This window comes from Galeopterus variegatus, unplaced genomic scaffold, assembly GCF_000696425.1.
Source record: "Galeopterus variegatus unplaced genomic scaffold, G_variegatus-3.0.2 Scaffold7569, whole genome shotgun sequence".
NCBI classification, from domain to species: Eukaryota; Metazoa; Chordata; class Mammalia; order Dermoptera; family Cynocephalidae; genus Galeopterus; species Galeopterus variegatus.
Genome location: NW_007733680.1, coordinates 54,671 through 76,896, shown reverse-complemented (window position 1 = coordinate 76,896; position 22,226 = coordinate 54,671). Strand labels below are relative to the sequence as shown.

The 22,226-nt window shown below is 38.6% G+C and overlaps 1 pseudogene; it reads left to right on the top strand.

Annotated features, from left to right (window-relative positions):
• Positions 1-13: 13 nt before the first annotated feature.
• Positions 14-22,226, top strand: part of LOC103607595 — a 53,812-nt pseudogene continuing 31,599 nt past the window's right edge.

The window sequence follows — 22,226 nt, the reverse complement described above, 5'->3', positions numbered from 1 at the left end:
GTCACCCCGGGCAATGCCCGCGTCCACGAGCCCGGGTCCCAAGTCCTCGGGGTCCCGGAGTCGGCGAGCTGCACTGGGAGAGGTAACCGCTTGCAGAGAAGAGCTACTGCCGGGTCGAGCTCCGGGGGCGGGGAGCGGGGGCTGCTGGGAGTTGTAGTCCGGTCTATCGCCGCCTGCAGCGGCCGCGCCCACGAGAGCCGGTGCCAAGGCGGGAGCGCAGCGGCAGCGAAGCGAGAGTTGAAAGAGGCTGTCGTGTCACTTACGTGTGCTTAGCCACAGGGAGGAGGCAAAGTACGGCTGGGAGGCAGCGGACGGACCGGGACGGAAACATGGCAGAGACCCCCGCCCAACTCACATTTTCAAACAGGGTTTGCAGAGTACAGAACCGGCCCGGAATCTACGGTTCGCCCCTCCGCCCCCGGTCCCAGTCCTCGAGCTTCCAGAGCTCGGAGGAGCCCTGGGGGCGGGGCCGGGAAGCCCTTACCTAAGGACGAGTTTCTGAAGGGAGTTGGGATAGCTAGGAAAGGGCTTTTAAGAGGATCTTAGGAAAAGACTCTCTGGGATCAAGTCGGCATCTCAGTTCTGTCCTTAGAATCTTCCCGGGCCTTGCTTCTACAGTGCCCACTTGATTATTTTAGAAACAGGAAAAATAGTATGACTGTTTTACTTAACCAGCATAAAACTCTTAACCTGGTGTGTTTGGGTGATTAAGAAATAAGAAATGTAAAAAAACTTATCCTACTATTGTAGGGTGCTGCCAAATATTTCTCAAAGTTTAATACTTCCAACAACTCCTGTAAACTAGGAAGGCAAAGATCCACACTCCTTCCTCTCACTCTGTCCCTGTCCCCTTCCCCCTGACCCCCACGCTTTAAAGAATGAGGAAAAAAACTAACAGATGCGATATGCGGGGGGTGGGGGGGGGGGGGGGGTTGTCCCAGTAACCATACCATAGCTCCATGGTATATGGATGTAAAAGTTTATTCCTTAAGTATCCAGGATGATTTTAATTTCCAGTGGCAGGTAATTTAAGCCACTGAGGGTTGTTCCCACAAGGTTTTTCTTAGTGGCTAAAGGCACTGATGGGATTTCAACAGCTGTGAGTCAAGCCAGTTGTTCAAACCAGTGTATCTCATCCATCCACAACTGCATCTGGCAACTCACATGGAACGCAATGTTGGCTGGGGGGCATGCTTGCCCAAGCCTAGCAGCTAAGAGTCAGTGGGAAGTAAAGGCCTGGATTGAGGAGTAAGCAAACTACTTTTAGGGAAGAAATACCATTAGCTTTTAGCCATAATGTAACCTGCCAGGAGGCTGAGTTAGAAGAGGAGGGGAGGAAAGATAAGAATTATCACCCTAGAAAGGGTTGTTTGCCTTTTCTGGATGCCTCTGATGGGGTTTGCCTGGGCCTGGTGATGATAAATGAACCTCATTAGTGAAAAGGATCCTCTCTTGCCCATTTATCTGTAAGAAACTCATTCATTATTGCTCTGATTCTGTGAATACCCATTAAGTTAGAAGAAGATAAGTAGTTACAGAACTTGTTGAACATTTGCCCAGTCACAAAGGCTGGTCCTGAGCAAATTGTGTACTAACTTCTAGGTTTCCATTCCTCCCCATCCTCAGCTTTTTTATGCAAAGGGCCTCTCTCCTTTCTTCCTCTGGGTCCCAGGACCCTCCCTACTTTCAACCCATTCTGCAATGCTTACGAAAGGCCTAATATCCTGGTTAGTGTGAGTTTAAGTCATCTTCCTGAGGGTTCAAATGTCCCTAAGCAGTATGCTTGTATTTAAGTCTTGTCAGTATGGAATAAAAGACATCCCCTATCTAAGCAATTTTATGCATCAGAAAGCTAGTGGGACAAATTAAAAGCTTACAATAAGTTGTAAAACATAAGGTAGGGGTTCTCATCTATTTTTGATCTGTTTCCTGCACTACTTTGAAACTTATTTTTTATATGACCCTACCAGCCAAAAATATTCTAACTAGCCTTGTGCAAACTTACTAGGTGTAGGTATATAAATATCGTTTTTCATACTCCACATGCTTCTCAGAATTCTTATGAACTTTATCCTTCCTCTATTCCCCAAAGCCCTGCTGAACATAACTGATTTTAGGCCTGGTGATGGCATATTATTCTTCCCTTTTCTAGGAAGAATGTGAGGGGGCTCTGACTTCATCTTTCTGGTAGCTTACTGCCTTTTAACAACACACACACACACACACACACACACAACCAATTCCCACTATTTTTACAAATTATACTGTTTTCATCAATTCCCACGTTTTGAGTGTTGAACTTAAGAAATGTATTATCAAAGTAATTCCGTTTTGTTGCTTTTAGATAAATACAGAAACTCAGGCTAATTAGTAACAAAGTCTTGCTAAACATGTGTGTTTGCCTTAGCCTGCTTTTGCTCACCTTGTCAGAAATTCTGGTAGGGGTTATGGGGGTGAGGGTGAGATTCACAAAAAAAGTCGAATTTTTTAGGTTTTTATTCTATTTTTGTCCTAGAATTTATATTTTAAACTTTTAGATCATTAGAGGCAAGTGCTTACATAGATCATTAATAATTGATTCTTAAAACTGTATGTAGGCTAAATATCCAATGCCATCTTTTGTCATTGACTTCCTTTTTCTTTAACTGAAAGAATTTTAAAATTAGTTTTTCACAGAGGTATAGGTATCACTCAAATATTACAGGAAAGTTTTGTAAAAGGGACAGACTCATAGTGTCTGCCCCTCAGTCCTTTACCTTTTGCCTTTAGCTTCTCCATAATTCCTCTCTATAGTAATTTGGATATGATGTCTGGAATTGCAGCAACTATTTTATGATCAAGATTATGCAAATCCCATGAAAAGGTTTGCAGAGTAGTTAGATAGAAGCAGCCTGGGTCCTGATGACATCCTTGAGCAGATGCACCAGCCTTGGACTGCTTATGTTTGAACCTCTTGTTATACGATAAAAAATAATTTAAGGTACTGTTTGTCAGGTTTTCTGTTACTTGCAGCCTACATATTTCTGATAGACTCTTTCCATTTTGGTTCAGATGCCCACTCTGGAACCATAAATAATGGCCAGGTATGGGGAATGGAATCATGTAAGAACACCGGGACCTCCCACTGTAATTAGTGTTTGGGGTGAGGAGGTTGGTGAAGATGTGGGATGTCATTTCTAGAAAATAAGAAATGTGATGAGCAGACAATACCATAGATGCCCACTATAGGAAGAAATTTTTGAAGATGATTCCATGGTATGATTAACAAAAATAGGGAATTTGGAAAGAAGAACTAGCAAGTACAGAGCAGGAGTTTGTAGGGGGAACAGGAGGTAATCAGTCTGATAAAGACAATTATCAGTAGAGTTGTTTCTACCAGTTTAGCCAAAAATCTCCACCTGTTCCATCGGCCCAGGTGCAGAAGCTTCCTGGCCACTCCGTCTTTTCCTGGCCACCCACCCTGGTCTCACCATCCATTCTAGGAAACTTAAGAATGTCAGGGGTCAACCAAAAAAGTGAGTCATTTGGGAAGATATTGGGGACAAAGCATTGGGGTATATTCAGGTGTTCCTTATGTTAGACAATCAAGAAACAGTGGGTATTGGGTACCTGTTGAGTAGTCCTCATCAGACAGAAGCAAGAGACATCCAACATTCCTCCTGGCTACCTGTCTTCATGATGCTTTCATGGCACTTGCAGCCAGTGGTACTTGCTTAAGAAATGCAAAGCTGCTTCCTCAGATGTCATCCAGAGTTCATCTGGTCTGGTTGGGCTGGCATACGTTTTTGGATAATACACATTTAAGACCTTTTACCTTAAGCCAACATGAACATCTTTTTAAACTTGGGAGTCAAGAATAAGTTCCCTCTGTTCTGTGCATCTATATAGGTGACCTTTTTCCCATGTCTAACTATTTAGCTAGGACTAGGACCTGCTTCTAGAAGTGATGAGGGTGAATGAATGCAGAAGGAGGGGAAAGCACACTTGAAATACTCTCTCACTACAGACACATTGAACCTGAGGTGTTGGTGGGCTGTATAAATGGAAATATGGGTCCAGCAAGGGGTGAAGTTAGAAGGATAGAGTTGGCAAATATCCACAGTGCTGGAATGATGAACTCACCCAGAAGAACTAGAACAACAGGACAGAGGGCTCAAAGTCAGAGCACAGGGCAGTAAGACACATTTAGGGACAAGGGAAACAAGAAGTATTAGGGCCTTTGATACAATGTTACAGAAATGTGGGGGGAGATGGCATCAAGGAAGAGAGTGTGGTCAATGGGCAGAGAGCTGCACTCTCTCATCAGAGAACAGAGTGCTGGGTAGATTATATTAGAAATTGTTAAGTCACCGGCTGCCTTTAGGTCAAGAGCTTCAGATAACCTAGCGGGATGGCAGCTAAATTGAAAGTATATAGAACAATAGTAGCTCAGGGTGGGATGTTATGAAATTGATCTTTTATTTGGGTTGAAAGATGAGCATGTTTTGTTTGTTTTTTGCTGAAGGGAGTGAGGCAACAGAGAAAAACTGTTGGAGGATTGGAGGCAAGGCATAGCCACTTTGAGTCCTACTATGTGTATTTTCAAGGGACCTGGCTTTCTAGCACTGAGGTGGCCTTAATATCCTAACCTCAACTGTAATGGAAGGAACTTCTGATCAACATGGTGGAATAGATGGTCCCCAGCATCCCCCTTTCCCACAATCAACCAATTTACAACTTTAAAAAGCAACAACAGCCAAGCCGGGGCCTCTAGAGCTCAGGGGAAGAGGAGAGACCTATGGAGTTCATGAAGACAGGAGAAACCACGATGAGAGAAAGAAAGGATTGCTCCAACTGTTTTAAGCCCTGACTACTTCAAGTCTGGCCCTGGTGAGCACAAAGAGCAAGAGCCGGCAAAAGCTGCAGCTGTGCCCTTTGTATGAAGTTGCTTGGAGGCAGCAGGGGAGAAGAGGGCCTTGGTGGCCCCCAGGCCAGCAAGACCACTGATATGGTTCACATGGACCCACATAGGAGCGAGGGGCCATAGACAACTGAAAAAAGGAGCCACTCAAAGGCCAGTGAGTCATCTCAAGGGACCAGTGCATGGCCCATCCCATGGGAAGTGTTTGGAATACAGGGATTGGGGGAGATGGGCCACCAGGGCAATATTGGGGCACAGCATGGACAGCTGATCTGCCCTCCAATCAGCACAGGCCCACTCAGTGGAGACTGGTCAGGAATATAGAACTGCAGGGGGTGCAGTTTGCTGAAAAGACTCAGGCCCAGACCAGAGTTTCCACACAACCCAGGTGTTCCAGACCTCATAAGACCCAGAAGTGCTTACAAGGTCAACAATTAAAACCTGAGCTGCACAAAAGTCTTCCCCAGAGAATCAGCAGCAAAGCAGCAATTTAGCTCAACCACAGGGCTCAAGTGCTGAATTAAAACCTGAGCTGCACAAAAGTCTTCCCCAGAGAATCAGCAGCAAAGCAGCAATTTAGCTCAACCACAGGGCTCAAGTGCTGTCCCATGGGAAGCTCATTTTAGAAGTAACCAAAGAACAACAAATTAGCTCCAGTACAGAGTGTAAGTGGTGGGAACAGCAAATAATCCAACACAGAACTTAAAGAAAAAACAAAAAACCCACAGATCAGAGACAGAGTTCTGATATTAACCAGTAAAGGTCTAACTCCACCAAAGAACACCTAAGAAACCTAGAAGGACCGGAAGCCCCCAAGGCTCCCAAGCCAGGCCTGTGGGTGCAGAGGGCCTCAGCCATGCCTCCTAGATGTCTGCATCCAGCCCAGAGACAACTGAGTCACACAGGAAGCACCCTGAGCTCCCTGTGTTGGGGATGCCAAGGGCATGGGTGCCAAGGTCCTCAACCATGCCCTCTGAAGTCCACATCCAGCCCAGCCATGATGGAGCCGCTGCCATGAGGGGGGTTCCACAGGCCTCATCCATGCCTCCTCCCACCCTATTCCACTCCCTTTCCCCCTCCCCCCCAACTGCTCTGCAACATCTTAGAATGTAAGAAATATATAATAATATATAAGTTAATTTTTAAAAATGTAATGGAAGAGTTATGAGAACTATGTAAGGTAACCTTGATCGAACTGAATTCTGATCATCATTCTTTCTATAGCTATTTATTTAGCACCTTCTATTTGCTATGTTCTAAAGAACTCCAACTCCATAAGGTAAACAGGACCATTATTGTTACCCTCATATGATAGATTAGGACACTGGAGCTTAGATGGCTTAGGGATAGACCAAGTTTAGACCTTGTTTCTAATGCTGTCAACATTACTGTGCTGCTCTCCATCTTACCCAGAATCGCTGTACACTAACACAATGTTAATTATAGCTAACCATGTACATCCTAGGAGTTTCAGGGCACAGTGGAGCTACTAGCTTCCCTCACCCCCTGGAAACAGATGCCATTTGAGCCAGCAGATAATCTCTTCAAATGAATTATTACACAGGAAGTCTGCCCTCTGCATGGTACTGCAGGACCATGAAAATGACCATGCAAGCAGAAGCCAGACATATTATTCTTTATAATCAATGGGAAAAAATATGATTATTCTGTGATCTTTGAATTTTTTTGTCAAAACATTAAAAATTCAGTGACTGTAAGTTATATATTAGAAAATAGCAAAATTAATATTTATTTAGTACATGGTAATTTAAACTTAGAAACATCGAGAATTGAAGTGTTTTTTTGTTTGTTTGTTTGTTTTTTGCACTTATGAAGAATGGTTCGAACAGTGCTTACCTTCTTTTTGTATAACTTATGATACAGAGCAAGTATCATTTCTGTACCTTGGTGATTGTCATACTCCTTTCTGAGTCTAGATCGGCTTCCAGCATTTTATCCTTTGTTCTTTCATATTGTGAAATACTATAATGGTTCCTTTAATGTGAAGTTGTTATTTTTTTTATTTGTCTTTGGTTTATTTTATCAGCATCACTTCTTCTGGGACATCTTCATCCAGCACAAACACTTTCTTCAAGTATGTCAATAAGTTTTCCTTTACTAAGCTCCTGTGATGGTTAATTTTATGGATCAACCTGGCTGGGACATGGTGCCCAGGTATTGGGTCAAACATTATCCTGGATGTTTCTGTGAGGATGTTTTTTTAGATGAAGTGAACATTTAAGTCAGTGGTCTTTGAGTAAAGCAGATTGCCCTCCAAAATGTGGGCAGTCCTCATTCAATCAGTTGGATAGAACCATAGACTGACCTCCCCTGAACAAGAAGAAATTCTGCAAATTCTTCCAGAAGATGGCCTTTGGACTTGAACTGCAATATTGGCTCTTCCCTGGGTCTCCTGTTGATCCACCCTGCAGATTTTGGACTTCCAGCTTCCATAATCTTTAAAATAAATCATTCTCCCCCAACCCCACATATATATACATATATAGACACACATTCTATTGGTACTGTTCCTCTGTCTGAATATCTTAGTGTTTCAAAAGGCAACATTGTCAACATTCCCCTGGTTAGCTATTTCTTCTATAATTCCATTTATGTTTGAGTAGAATATCACTTCCAGTGATATCATTTCTGTTTCTTGCTGCACTTTCATCTTCGTTGACCAATTCCCTCTTTTATCTATTTTTGTAAAATGTCACATGAGTTTATTACTGGGAGACAAGGAAACAGCATAGCTACACACTTTGCATAAACTGTGCACAAACCAAATAACAGATGAGAAGAGCCAGCATAAGGTTTGTACTTTACACAGTTACCCACAGTTACGTAACGTAGTAACAGATTTGAACTGTGTTGTTGAGGAACTGGTGATGTTTACCTATACTATGGTAACTAACTGAAATATTGAAACAACGCAATGAAAGGACTGCCTGCATTTACTTTTGAACTGATTGTCTAGGTTTGTAATTATAGAAGTCCCTACCATGAAGGACTGTGAAGCCAAAAAAACAAAGTTCTCAACAGAATTAGCAACATTTCTATAAACTTCTATCATTTCACTAACAGGAATTCTTGAAATACCTGACACTTCCCTTCATGTCTATTTTCTGTGAATAATTGGCACTTAGATGATCACATTTAAAAAATGTCCAAATACAAGAAGTGGTTTGTGGCAGAGACAACTAGTTGTCCACCAAAAATTCATTCTTACCTATTTCCTTTAACAGTAATACTCCAGGGTTTAGTGGGACTTTAGGCTAACTCACTAAAGACTACATTTCCACCCTCTCTTGAAGCTTATGACCAAATTCTAGCCAGAGGGATGTGAGAAAAACTATTGTGTGTCACTTCTGGGTTTGTCCTTAAGAATAAATGTGCACTTCTCTGGCCTTTTCCCCACTTGCTAGATTACAGATGCGAGGGCAGAACATGGAGCAGAAATGGAATCTGTGTGTTGAGTGAGAATGACAGAGCTGCACTACGTGTGTCACTTCTGGGTTTGTCCTTAAGAATAAATGTGCACTTCTCTGGCCTTTTCCCCACTTGCTAGATTACAGATGCAAGGGCAGAACATGGAGCAGAAATGGAATCTGTGTGTTGAGTGAGAATGACAGAGCTGCACTATGCACCCTGGGCCACTGTGAGAGAGGATGAATTTCAGTCCTTGCTTTATCCACTGCATTTTGGTGTCTTTTTGTTACAGACACTTAACTATAACCTAATAAATACATTAATAGCTTCCTGTTTGGGAATAAACAGCCTAAGGGATTCTCTCCCTTTCAACTTTCATTTAAAGAGGACAAGAGAAAAACTGAGGGCTCTAGGTCTAATATTATCCCTTTCTGAGGGAATAAACTGAGCGGGACCTACCAAAGACAATTAATGGTGTAATGAGGCCACCGTAGATAGAATGAATAAAATCTGCCTCTTGCAAAGTGGATATGATGTTTCCCACTTAGTTGTTGTGCACTGGGGCTATGAGCCTCTATTCCTAACAACCAGATGTGTTTGTACGGGGGATTCCAATACTTAAATTGAATTTCCAGGAGCTGCTGAGGTCTAATGAGAGAGTTATCTGGCAATATTCATGTCATTACTTTATGACAAAAATAAATTTAAGGTAGTACTAACCAGTTAAGTCATTGACATGAAAATAATTTACCCTGTTACAATGGTTGAAATATGTGTATCATGCTAATATAACATGTTAATAACAGGAAAAACTGTACATGTGGGTGGAGGGAGGGGATGGGAACTATCTGTACTTTCTGCTTAATTTCTCTGTGAAACTAAAACTGCTATAAAAAATTTTTTTAAATATATGCATTATGAAATTTGACTCTTTTGTAAGAAGTACATAAAAAAAGATGTAATAAATATATCAGTGCCTACAAATGTGTGATGCGCATGTGTATACACTAGAGGGCACTCACCTTTTGCTAGTTCCCAAACCAGCATGTAGAAGAATTACCTTGGGATCTTGTTAAAAATGTATATTCCTAGGTTGTGGAGGGGCCCATGAATCTGCATTTTTATGGGAGTCTATATAAGAGAATGGTTAAGAGGATTGCTCATGAAGCCTAGCGGCCAGGGTTTGAAACCTGGCTTTGCCATTTGTGAATTTGGACAATTATTTAGCCTCCCTGTGACTCATTTCCTCATCTATCAGATGAAGACAGAAATACTACCTACCTCTTAGGCCAATTGTGATGATTAAATGAGTTACCCTAGAACACAACGTAGTGCCTGGCAGTAAATATTAGCTCTACTATTATAAGCATTATTTTTAATAATAACGTTCATTGATTTTGTGGCAGGGGACCTAGGAACCAACCTGGAAAAACACAGGACTATTTTTAAAACAAAAAATAAAAAAGAGAACACTCTTGAGACTCCATCCAGGCTAACACCTCAGCTTCTGACCCACAGTTTGAGTGATGGAATGAAAGGAACCAAAGATGTAGTGTGGAGTGCTGGTTAATAGGCATGATGTGCAAAAGTGGGGGATGTCTCTGAATGAAGTTTGTCTTATGTTGTCTTTAAAATTTTAAGAAAGAATGATAGGGCTGTCATTTTCTATGACACTTGTAAATGCAACCAGAGGACACTGGACAAAAATATATAAAAGTTTCAAAAATAAAATAAAATGTGGTGTATAAAAAAAAGGTGCAGGGTGGAAAAAGGACCAACATGAGGCTGGTCTTTGGTCTTTGTATGCTCTGTCAAAAGCTTGTACTTTATCCAGAGGTCAGTGGAAACCATCAGAAGGCATTGAGGCAGAAGATGGCATGTTCAGATTTATATTTGAGATAGATCACGCTGGAAGCAAAGTGGGAAATGCAATGTAATGGGTGAGGCTGAAGGCAGATGGATAGGGGAGTTCAGGTTGATGTAATGCCACTTCTTTTCCAACCTAAGGGTCTCCAGAAAGTGTTAGGATTTTCACATCAGTGACTATAATACTAAAAATTTGAATCATATTAATCCTTTCTTCTTGGGAGTTCAAAATAGAGTAGAGTTTGTAATAAAACACTCTATCCCAACCCCACCCTATGATTTATACATACCACACAGTATAGAGTGCCCGGCAGGCATCCTCTCTAAGTTTTGAAGCAGCAGGTCCTGCAAAGAGGACTCCTGTCAACTATGCAGTCACCAGGGGAAAGCAGGACTGCTGACAGTACCAGAAGCTGAGAATGGGGTTCTGTGATATAGTGAAAATATATATTTGATCTTCAGCCCCATCTCCTGATATACAATTCCTAAGGTCCTTAGAATCTCCAAAGTGATGAGTCTTTTCCTACTCTAATGATGGTTGACAGCCCCTAGGTAGCTTCAGGATGGGGACTGGTCACAATAAAGACTGCGGGGAGAGAAGAGGGGCTGAAGGTTAAGTTGATCACCAGCAGCCAATGATTTAATCAATCATAACAATGTAACTAAGCCTCCATAAAAACCCAAGAGGCTTGGATTTTGAGAGCTTCTGGGTAGCCAAACTCATGGAGGTTCCTGGAGGGTGGTGCACCCAGGGAGAGCATGGACACTCCATAGCCCTTCTCGCATACCTCCTCCGTGCATCTCTTCACTCGTATCCTTTGTTATATCATTTATAACAAACCGATAAATGGGTTTCCCTGAGTTATGTGAGTAGCTCACGCAAACTAATTGAACCCAAGGAGGAGGTTGTAGAGACCCTAATTTATAGCTGGTTGGTCAGAAGTTCCAGGGGCCTAGACTTAGGACTGGCATCTGAAGGGGAGGGGGAGTCTTGGGGACTGAGCCCTTCACCTATGGGATCTGATGCTATCTCTAGATAGTGTCAGAATTGAATTGGAGGCACCCAGCTGATGTCCACTGCAGAATTGCTGTCTTGCTTGCAGAATTGCTGAGAAGTCCCCTCGCATTTGGTCACAGAAGTCAGAAATCGGTCTTCTGAGTTGCTTGTTGTTGAGTTAAGAGCACAAAGGAAAGAACGCTACACTTGGCTTTTGTTTGTGCTTTTCCCATACCATAACAGTATCTTCATATCTTTGTATCAAACAGTACTTGTATCTTTCCTGGTGATCCTGTAGATGTTGGGGTAGGTTTTCAGGAACCATGGCAGCTCAGAAGTGGCTGACCTAAGAGGTACTGGAATAGACTTCAGTTTTGCTTATCATGCCCCTAGCCAGATGGGAGGAGATGCCACAGGGGTGGGAAGGGCCAGAGGAGAGGAGGAGAGCTAGGGTCACGCTGTCCTTGGCTCTGCCTAGAATTCACCAACACTGTTCTGCTACCTTCAAATTAGCAGTGCCAGGAAAAACAGCTACATCTTTTGTCTAGTATGTGGGGAGTGACTACCAATGATTTTATGAGAAAGGATTTCATTCCTGGGATTCCCTCTGCCAGGAACAGTTCCTATTTGTGCACTCAGCCAAGCCTTATGTCTCACCCATATATCTAGTGTCTAAGCTGAAAACAAGCAAAATGTAAACAGATAAAACAGCTCTTCCCTCTGTTAGAGTTGTTGGTATTACGGAATCATGGGATATTACATTGGACTGCTTAGAGCTAAAAGGAACTTGATCCAGTATTTCTCAAAGATGTTTCAGTATCAGATCCCATCAAACAAAATCCTATGAAGAAGTCCAATTAATATGTGAATGGAAAGCAGACCTGCTTCAGTTGCAGGGGGTTTCTGTCTGGGCAGAGCCTCTTCTGTGTGTCAGCCTCCAACACCTGATTATGTGAATCACTTCTTTGAATCCCTAGAACCAAGAGGAGCCAAGTCTGAAAGTCATTATTAAACCAATTCCTCTATTTTACAGAGGACAGAAATGAGTCTCAGAGAGTTAACAATTATTTGAGTGTGAGAGCAATAGGCAAGGTGCATGGAGGTAAAATTGAAGGTTACTGTTCAAATTCATGGTAGAGAATAGAGATTGGAAAGAATTTTTTTAAAAGGTTTCTTTGGGGCTGGTTCAACAAGTCAAGAGAACAAGACAAATTGGAGTATGTGAGGGGCGAGAAGGTTTAACTTATATCCAGAGAAGAATTTTCCATATACAGGGATACAAACTTTGGAACTCTGAAGTCTTTGGCCTGGAATCTATTCAATGTAACAAAGCCACTTATCTGTCGAGAGAGAATCAAAGCTAGTTTTTAATTACAGTCCTACATTGTGGTGGAGCCATCAGCGCTACCAGCTATTAGTCATCATCATTTTTGGCATTATCAAATGTCCAGTAAATGTTTGTAAAAGCTAAACACAGAGACCCTTTTCCCCCTAGATACCATTTTTGCAGATCCATAGATTAGACAGACAACATGGCAATTTTCTGATGGCTCATGGGAGAAACTAACCAGTTCCAATCTGTCCCACATTCCATTCTGTGTTGAAAATGAAACTAAAAGTTTACCTGGTCCAGGAAATGTCTACCCACCTGACTCCACTGTCACTGTAGCAACTTCTTTTCTTTGTCCTGCTTTTTTTTTTTCCACTTATTTATTTTTGTAATTGATACATAATAATTGTACATATTTATGGAGTACAAATGATATTTTGATACATGTATACAATGTATAATAATCGAATCAGGGTAAATGGGATAACCGTCACCTCAAACATGTATCACTTGTGTTGGGAACATTCAAAATTTTCTAGTTATTTTGAAATATAGAGTAAATTATTGTTAACTATAGTCATGCTACTGTGCAATCAAACACTAGAATTTATTCCTCTTATCTAACTGTATTCTTGTATCCATTAACTGCCTCTTCCTATCCCCCTTCCCTTTTCCATTTGCGGCTGGTGAATACTATTCTACTCTCTACTTCTGTGAGATCAACATTCTTAGCTCCCACATATGAGTGAGAGCATGTAATATTTGTCTTTCTGGTAGCAACTTCTATTCTTAATTTACCTCACTGAATCTCTCTCACCTGTGAGATAGAGATAATAAGTAAAATTCCTCAGTTTTTTTATATGAATAAAAGGAAATAAGATATGTTAGCTATTTAGCACAGTGCCTGGCATGTAGCGACTATTTAAAAACTTTTCTTCTCTGGTGTGGATCTCTAATAGATCAAAATCAAATTAATAAGAATTTGAAAGAGATCAAATTTCTCTTTAGGTGTCTTCCCATCTTTTCTCTAAGAATCCACTCTAATTTTGTGGCCCTGTTATTTTTTATTTCTTCCCTTCCCCCCATTATTTTCTTTTTATTCTGGAATAATTATGGTCAACTTTCATTAATGTGGAAGTTAACTGATGATGTTAAGAATCAAAGTGGAGAATAAAGCTGATACCCATATTTAACACTGTAGTTTGCCTTTAGTGGCAAAGTTTTTAGAGTTGCTTTCCCTAAAACATTCACAGCAGAGGTGTCCACTTCTTATGCCTCTTTCATCTTTAGGTGATTAAAGAACATCTTTTATCTTTAGTTAACATATTCTATAGCACTGGCCAATATCTGGAATAAAAAATTTAATGGATAGGCTTAACAATAATTGAAGATTACAGAAGGAAAAAGAATCAGTAGAAGTTATCAAATGATAATATTGAAGAAAAAAACATTGAAATAAAATGGAAAGAACCTTAATGACCTGTGGGGCAATATCAAGAAATCTATGTACCTTTGTACTCACAAAGAGAGAAGATACAGAAAATGGGGCAGAAAAAAATATTTGAGAAAATAATCGCCCCAAACTTACCAAATTTGGTGAAGAACATCAGTTTACAAATATAAAAACATTAGCAAATACCGAGTAGTATAATTACAAAGAAAACCACAGCTTGGAATATTATAGTCAAACTGATGAGCATTAAAGGTAAAGAGAAAAGCCTGAAAGCAATCAGAGATAAAGGACACATTCATACAAAAGGAAAAATAATATGCATAATGGCTGACTTCTAATGGAGGCCAGAAGACAATAGAATTTCATACTTAGAGTCCTGGAAAAACAAATCTATGAACCCCGATTTCTATATTCAGTAAAAATGTTCCTTAAAAAATAGGGTAAAATAAAAACATTTTCAGATAAAATAAAAGCTGAAAGAATCACTATCAGACTGTTAGAGACTTTTTTCCTTAATTTTTCAGAAAACTACTGAATGTTTAAAGCAAAAATAATAACATTGTGTTACTAATTTTATAACATATGTATGAGGGGTCTTCAAAAAGTTCATGGAAAGATTCATGTTATCTTTCAATTCCATTATTCCATGAATTGTTTGAAGTACTTTGTATGTATAAAATATATGACAACAACAGCACAAAGGAAGAGGGAGGGGTCATATTGGATTATTCTTAAGGAGTAATACTGTAATCACTAGAACAACGGCTTAAAAATACAAAGAGGTACAGCTAAAAATATGGTAGAGCAATTAAGATAGAATAATAAAATTTTTTTGATTAATCAAAAGAAGGAACAGAGGAACAAACACATATGACAGAAACAGAAAACAAATAGCAAGATGATCTTTCCTGATCATCTCGAATAGAAGGGAACAGCTCCCTTTTCTGAGCACCCTAACCATTCTCAGAATTTTTTCACATTATGCCTGGCATGATAGTTATCTGTTTACTGTTTTTTCCTTCTACTAGATAAAAGTTCTTTGAGAATGAGGACCATGTTCAAATGGAAGAAGAGAAGAAAATTATGCAGACCTTCAAATTCACTACAGATTCAATTTAACTGTCTTCTGGATGTCTTTTTCATTTCCATTTGAATAAAAAACAAAATGAGTAACCAAGAGTAGGTTTGGGCAATTTTACAAGTTGTTGTCATATTTTGAGTAAACATTTTGCCCCCCTGTCCAGTGAGCACACCGGCCATCCCTATATAGGATCCGAACCTGCGGCCTCAGTGCTCCCAGCGCCGCACTCTCCCGAGTGAGCCACGGGTTCGGCCTTGGTTTAATCATTTTTACATACTGCCAATTAATCAAGAGGTCAACACAAACTACAACTAAATCAAATGGCAAAGAAGCTTCTTATTGATGAGGGCCACCTCCAACTAATTGGTTGTGAGTTCACATTACCCTCAGCAGTGAACAGTGTCACAATCACCTCAATGTTAGCCATGGGTACCGGAGGGAGAAGAATGTGTTAGTTTTCTTTTGCTATATAAAAAATTACCACAAATTTAATGGCTTAAAACACCATTTATTATATCACAGTTTCTGTAAGTGAGAAGTTTGAACATAGCTTAGCTGGACTCTCTGATTAGGGTCTCATAAGGGCTGAAATCAAGGTGTCCCCAGCCTGCATTCTCATCTGAAGGCTCATCTAGGGAAGAATTCTAAGTTTTCTCAGGTTGGTGGCAGAATTTATTTCCTTATAGCTGTAGAATTCGTGGCAGCTTGCTTCTTCAAAGCCAGCAAGAAGGGAGAGTCATTGCTGCCTCAAGTGTCTGACCTCTAGACCCTCTTTTAAAGAGCTCATTTGATTAGGTCAGACCCAGCCAGGACAATCTCCCTTTTGATGAATTGAAAGTCAACTGATGCCAGCCCGTGGCTCACTTGGGAGAGTGTGGTGCTAACACCAAGTCAAGGGTTAAGATCCCCTTACCAGTCACTAAAAAAAAAGGTCAACTGATTAGAGACTTTTATTACTTCTGCAAAATTCTTCATCTTTGCCATGTAATATAATCTAACCAAAGAAATGATATCCTATTACATCTTCCATATTCTATTGGTTAGAAGCAAGTCACAGGTTCCACCCATACTTAAAGGGAGGACATTATTCAAGGGCATGACTCACTGAGGTCAGTTTGGCATGTGTGAGCCACATTGAAATAATTTTCAGACAAGTGAAAACTGAAAAGTTACCTTCATGTAGAAGAAAATGATCCTGTATGAAAACTCATATAAGCAGGAAGAAATGAAAAACATTGAAATGTACAGGTAAATATAAAAGAATACTGACTCTATCAAACTAGTAATAATTATGTCCATAGGTCATATATATAGAATTAAAATACATGAAAACAACAGTAGGTAAGTGAGTTTTAAGTGACAGTATATGGATTTAGTGTTCTAATATTCTTGCATTTTCCAAGAGGACAGTAAATGTACCAAATAATATTACACTTTGTGGGTAAACATGTTACCCAAAAGCAACTAAGCTATAAATTAATAATAAGGCAATAACTAGAAAATCCTCATATGTTTGGAAAGTATGCAATTAATTTGGAGGACAGTAAATGTACCAAATAATATTACACTTTGTGGGTAAACATGTTACCCAAAAGCAATTAAGCTAGAAATTAATAATAAGGCAATAACTAGAAAATCCTCATATGTTTGGAAAGTATGCAATTAATTTTTAAGTTACCCATAGGTCAAGGATTAATTACAATAGTAAATAGAAATGGTTTGAATTGAAAGAACATGAATATATGATATATCCTAATTTGTGAAATGTACTTAAACAGGTGGTTAGGATGAAACTTATAGCTTTAGAGGCAAATAATAGAAAAAAATAGGCTGAAAACCAATGACCTAAGCATTCATCTCTAGAAATTAACAGCAACTTAATCCCAAAGACAGTAGAAGGAAGGAAACCATAATGACTATAGAAATTTATGACATGGAAAAATTAAATTCAATAGAGAACTTCAGCAAAGCCAAAAGTTGACTCTTTGAAAAAAAGAAATCCCAGGTGAGGTTGACTAAATAAATAAATAAATAAGAGAAAAATCACAAATTAACAATAAAAGGAATCAAAAAGAGTTATTACAACAGACTCTACAGACAATAGAGATGATAATATAAAATTGCGAACAAGTTTATGCCAATTAACTTGAACATTTATATGAAACTGACAACTTCCTAAAATAGTACAACTTTACAAATTTGATGAAAAATAAAAAATATGAATAGTTTTATAATTAATCAAAAATTTAAACCCTTTTTACAAAATTTTCCAGGTCCAGTAGGCTTCAGCAATTAATGTTTTTAATGTCAATGTTATTAAGAAATACAACAGTCTAACACAAACTTCTTTATGTAATATAAAAAGGGGAAAACACTTCCCAATTCATTTTGTGAGCAACCTAACCTTTACACTAAAACCCTAAAAGGACATTATAAGCAAAGAAAATTTCAAGACAGTTGTTCTAATCAACACAGAGGCAAAACTTTTTGACAAAACATAACAAAGTACAACAATATGTAGTACATCCTGAACAAATTGCATTTTGTTGAGATTGCAGGGTTTCTTTAAATTCAAAGACCAATCAGTATAATTTACCACAGAGCCTGGTAAAAGTCCATTTTCTGTTGCTTATAACACAATACCAGAAACTGGGTGATTTATAAAGAAACAAAATTTATTTCTTACAGTTCTGGAATTGGGGAAGTTCAAGGTCAAGGGGGCGCATCTGGTGAGAGCTTCTTTCCTGCTGGGGACTCTCTGCAGAGACATGAGGTGGCTCAGGGCATCACACGGTAAGAGGACAAGAGCATGCTTGCATGTTAGCTCAGGTGTCCCTTCTTCTTCTTATAAAGCAACTAGTTCTACTCCAATGATAACCCATTAATCCATTAATCTATGAATGGATTAATCCATTTAGGAAGGCAAAGACTTCATAATCCAATCACCTGAAGGCCCTACCACTCAATACTGCCACATTGGGGATTAGAATTTAACATGAGTTTTGGAGGGGGCTTTCAAACCATAGAACACAGTAACAAAATAAAAAAAAATCATAACATCATTTAAACAGGTGGAAAAAAAGGAATTTTCTCAACTTCAACATGTATTTATGATAATAATAAACTCTTTGGTACTGCCACACTGGAAAATAGTTTGGCAGATTCTTACAATACTAAACATAAAATTCCCATATAACCCAACATTTGTACATATGGACATTTATAGCAGAGAAATAAAAACTTATGGTCACATAAAACCTATGCATGAATGCTCATAACAGCTTTACTCATAATAACTAAAAACTGATAACAACCCTGATGTCCTTCCATGGGTGAATGGTTAAGAAACATGTGGTCCAGACATACTATGGAATGCTACTAAGCAATAAAAGGAATGAACTATTTATTTATGAAACACTTGAATGATCTGCAGGCAATTATACTGAGTGAAAAAAGCCAAGCCCAAAGGTTACATACTTTATGATTAGATTTTAGAAATGGAGAACAGATTAGTGCCTACTAGGGGTCAGGGATGGTGGAGGTGGTTTGGAGAAGATAGGAGGGAAGGTGTGCTTATAAAAGGATGACAGCAGGGATCTTTGCAATAATGGAACTGTTCTGTATCTTGATTGTAGTGGTGGATAAAAGAACCTACACATGAGAACCAAATACACACACATTAACACACACACATACAAATGGGTACAAGTAAAACTGGAGAAATCTGAATAAGATTGGTGAATTGCAATGTCAAGATCCTGGTTGTGATATTGTGCTATCATTCTGCAAGTTGTTACCATTGGAGGCAACTGGGTAAAAACACACAGAATCCCTCTGTGTTATTTCTTACAATTGCATGTTAATCACAACTATATAAAATGTGTAATTAAAAAAAAAAACTTCTAGCAAACTAGGAATAGATGAGAACTTCCAAGTCTGATCAAAGGTGGTCTAAAAAAACCTACAACAAATATCATACTTCACGGGAAAATAGTTTTTCTTCAATTCAAGACAAGTACTGTTACCAGGCACAGGTCTGGCTGCCTGCCCCCTTTCAAAATCGAACCATTCAAAAGTCAAATGTTGGTGAAAATAAAAATCAGCTTTCATTCAAGAATACCAATGACCTGAGAAGACCTAAATAATGAATATCAAAAATGAAAACAGTGACATTAGAACTTATACCACAGAAATACAGAGAATCATTACAGACTATTATGAAATCTATAAGCCACCAAATTGGGAGATCTGGAGAAAAGGGACACATACAACCTACCAAGACTGAATCAAGAAGAAATAGAAAACCTGAACAGACCAATAGCAAGTAACAAGATTGAAACAGTAATCAACAGTCTCCCAACAAAGATGAGCCCAGGGACCAGATGGCTTCACTGCTGAATTGTACCAAACTTCTAAAGAAGAAGTAATAACAATTCTTCTCAAACTATCCCAGAAAATCAAAGCAGATAATATTCTCCCAAACTCATTCTATGAGGCCAGCATCACTCTGATAGCAAAATTAGACAAGGACACAACAACAAAAAAAGAAAACTCCAGGCTAATATCCCTGATGAACTTAGATGCAAAAGTTCTCAACAAAATACTAGCAAGCAGAATTCAACATCACATCAAAAAGATTATACATCTTGATCAAGTGGGATTTATCCCAAGGATGCAAGGATGGTTCAATATACGCAAATTAATAAATGTAATACACCACATGAACAAAATGCAGGATAAAAATCATGTGATTATCCCAATAGATGCAGAAAGGCATTTGATAAAATTCAGCATCCTTCATGATAAAAACTCTCCATAAATTAGGTATAGAAGGAAAATAGCTCAGCACAATAAAAACCATATGTGACAAACCTACAGCTAACATAATACTGAATAGGGAAAAATTGGATGCTTTTCCTCTAAGAAGAGGAACAAGACAAGGATGCCCACTCTCACCACTCTTATTTAAGATGATACTGAAAGTTCTAGCCAAAGTAAATAGGAAAGAGAAAGAAATAAAAGGTATACAAACTGAAAAAGAGGAAGACAAATAGTCCCTGCTTGCAGATGGCATGATCTTATATATAGAAAAACCCTAAAGACTTCACCAAAAAATTTTTACAACTGATAAATAAATTCAGTAAAGTTGAAGGATACAAAATCAACATACAAAAATCAGTAGCATTTCTGTACACCAATAACGAACCTAGTGGAAAAAGAAATCATGAAAGCAATCCCATTTGCAATAGCTACCAAAATAAATAAATAAATAAAGTAGCTTGGAAAAAATTAACCAAGGTGGTGAAAGATCCTACAATGAACAGTACAAAAGACTGATGAAAAAAATTAAAGAGAACACAAAAAGATGCTCTTGGATTGGAAGATTTAATGTTGTGAAAATGTCTATACTACCCAAAGTAATCTACAGATTCAATACAATACCCATCAAAATACCAATGACATTCTTCACAGAAATAGAAAAAACAATCCTAACATTCATATGGAACCACGAAAGACCCCAAATTTCCAAAGCAATTCTGAGCAAAAAGCACAAAGCTGGAGGCATTACACTACGTGATTTCAAAATATGCTACAAAGCTATAGTAATCAAAGCAGCATGATACTGGAATAAAAACAAAGACATGGACAAATGGAACAAAATAGAGAACCCCAAAATAAATCCATGTATTTACACCCAAATGATCTTTGACAAAGGTGTCAAGAACATATGCTGGAGAAAGGATAACCTCTCCAAAAAGTGGCAATGGGAAAACTGGATATATATATGCAGAAGAAAGAAACTAGACCCCTATTTCTCAACATCTACCAAAATTAACTCAAAATGGATTAAAGACTTAAATGTAAGATTGAAATTATAAAACTACTATAATAAAACATAGGGAAAACACTCCAAGACATTGGTCTGGCAAAAAAATTATGGAGAAGACATCTGAAGTACAGGTAACAAAGGAAGAAATAGACAAATGGGATTATATCAAGCTAAAAAGCTTCTGCACAGCAAAAGGAACAATCAAGAGAGCAGAGAGGCAACCAACAAAATGAGAGAAAATATTTGCAAACTATTCACTCTACAAAGGATTAATATCCAGAATATATAAGGATTGGCAAAAAAAGTAAAAATAATCCAGTTAAAAAATTTGCAAATGACCTCAATAGACATTTCTCAAAGACACACAAATGGCCAACGGGTATATGAAAAAATGCTCAATATCACTAATCATCTGGGAAATAGAAATCAAAAACCACAATGAGATATTATCTCACCCCAGTTAGAATGGCTATTATCAAAAAGACATAAATAAATAAATAAATAAATAAATAAATAAATAAATAACAAATGCTTGTAAGGATGGGAAGAAAGGGGAACTCTTATACACTATTTGTGCGAATGTAAATTAATACAGCCATTATGGAAAACTGTATGGAGTTTCCTAAAAAACCTAAAAATAGAACTATAATATGATCCAGCAATCCCACTGCTAAGTATTTATCCACAGGAAAGACAATTATCATACCGAAAAGATATCTGCACCCCTAATCATAGTAGCCAAGAAATGTAAACAACCTAGGTATCTATCCACAGACGAATGGATAACAAAATGTGGTATATATACACAATTGAATACTACAAATCTGTAGAAAATAATGAAATCCTGTCATTTGCTACAATATGGATGAGCCTGGAAGACATTATGTTAAGTAAAATAAGTCAGATACAGAAAGATAAATACTGTGTGTTCTCACTCATATGTGGGACCTAAAAACATAAATAAGAAGTTGAGCCTTTAGAAGTAGAAAGCAGAATTGTGTTTACTAGAGGTTGGTAAGTAGGGGGAAAGGAGGGAACAGAGAGGATAGAGAGGTTGGTTAACAGAGACAAAATTACAGCTAAATAGGAAAAACAAGTTCTAGTGTTCTACAGTAGTGCTAGACATCTGTGATTATCAATACTTTATTGTATGTTTTCAAATGGCTAGAAGAGAGGAGCTCAAACGTTCTCATCACAAAGAAATGATAAATTTTTGTGATGATGAATGTGCTATCCTGTTTTGGTCATTATACATTCTATATATGTATTAAAATATAATTCTGTCCCCCATAAATATGTACAGCAAATACTTTTCAATTAAAAAATAAATTCCAGGGCCG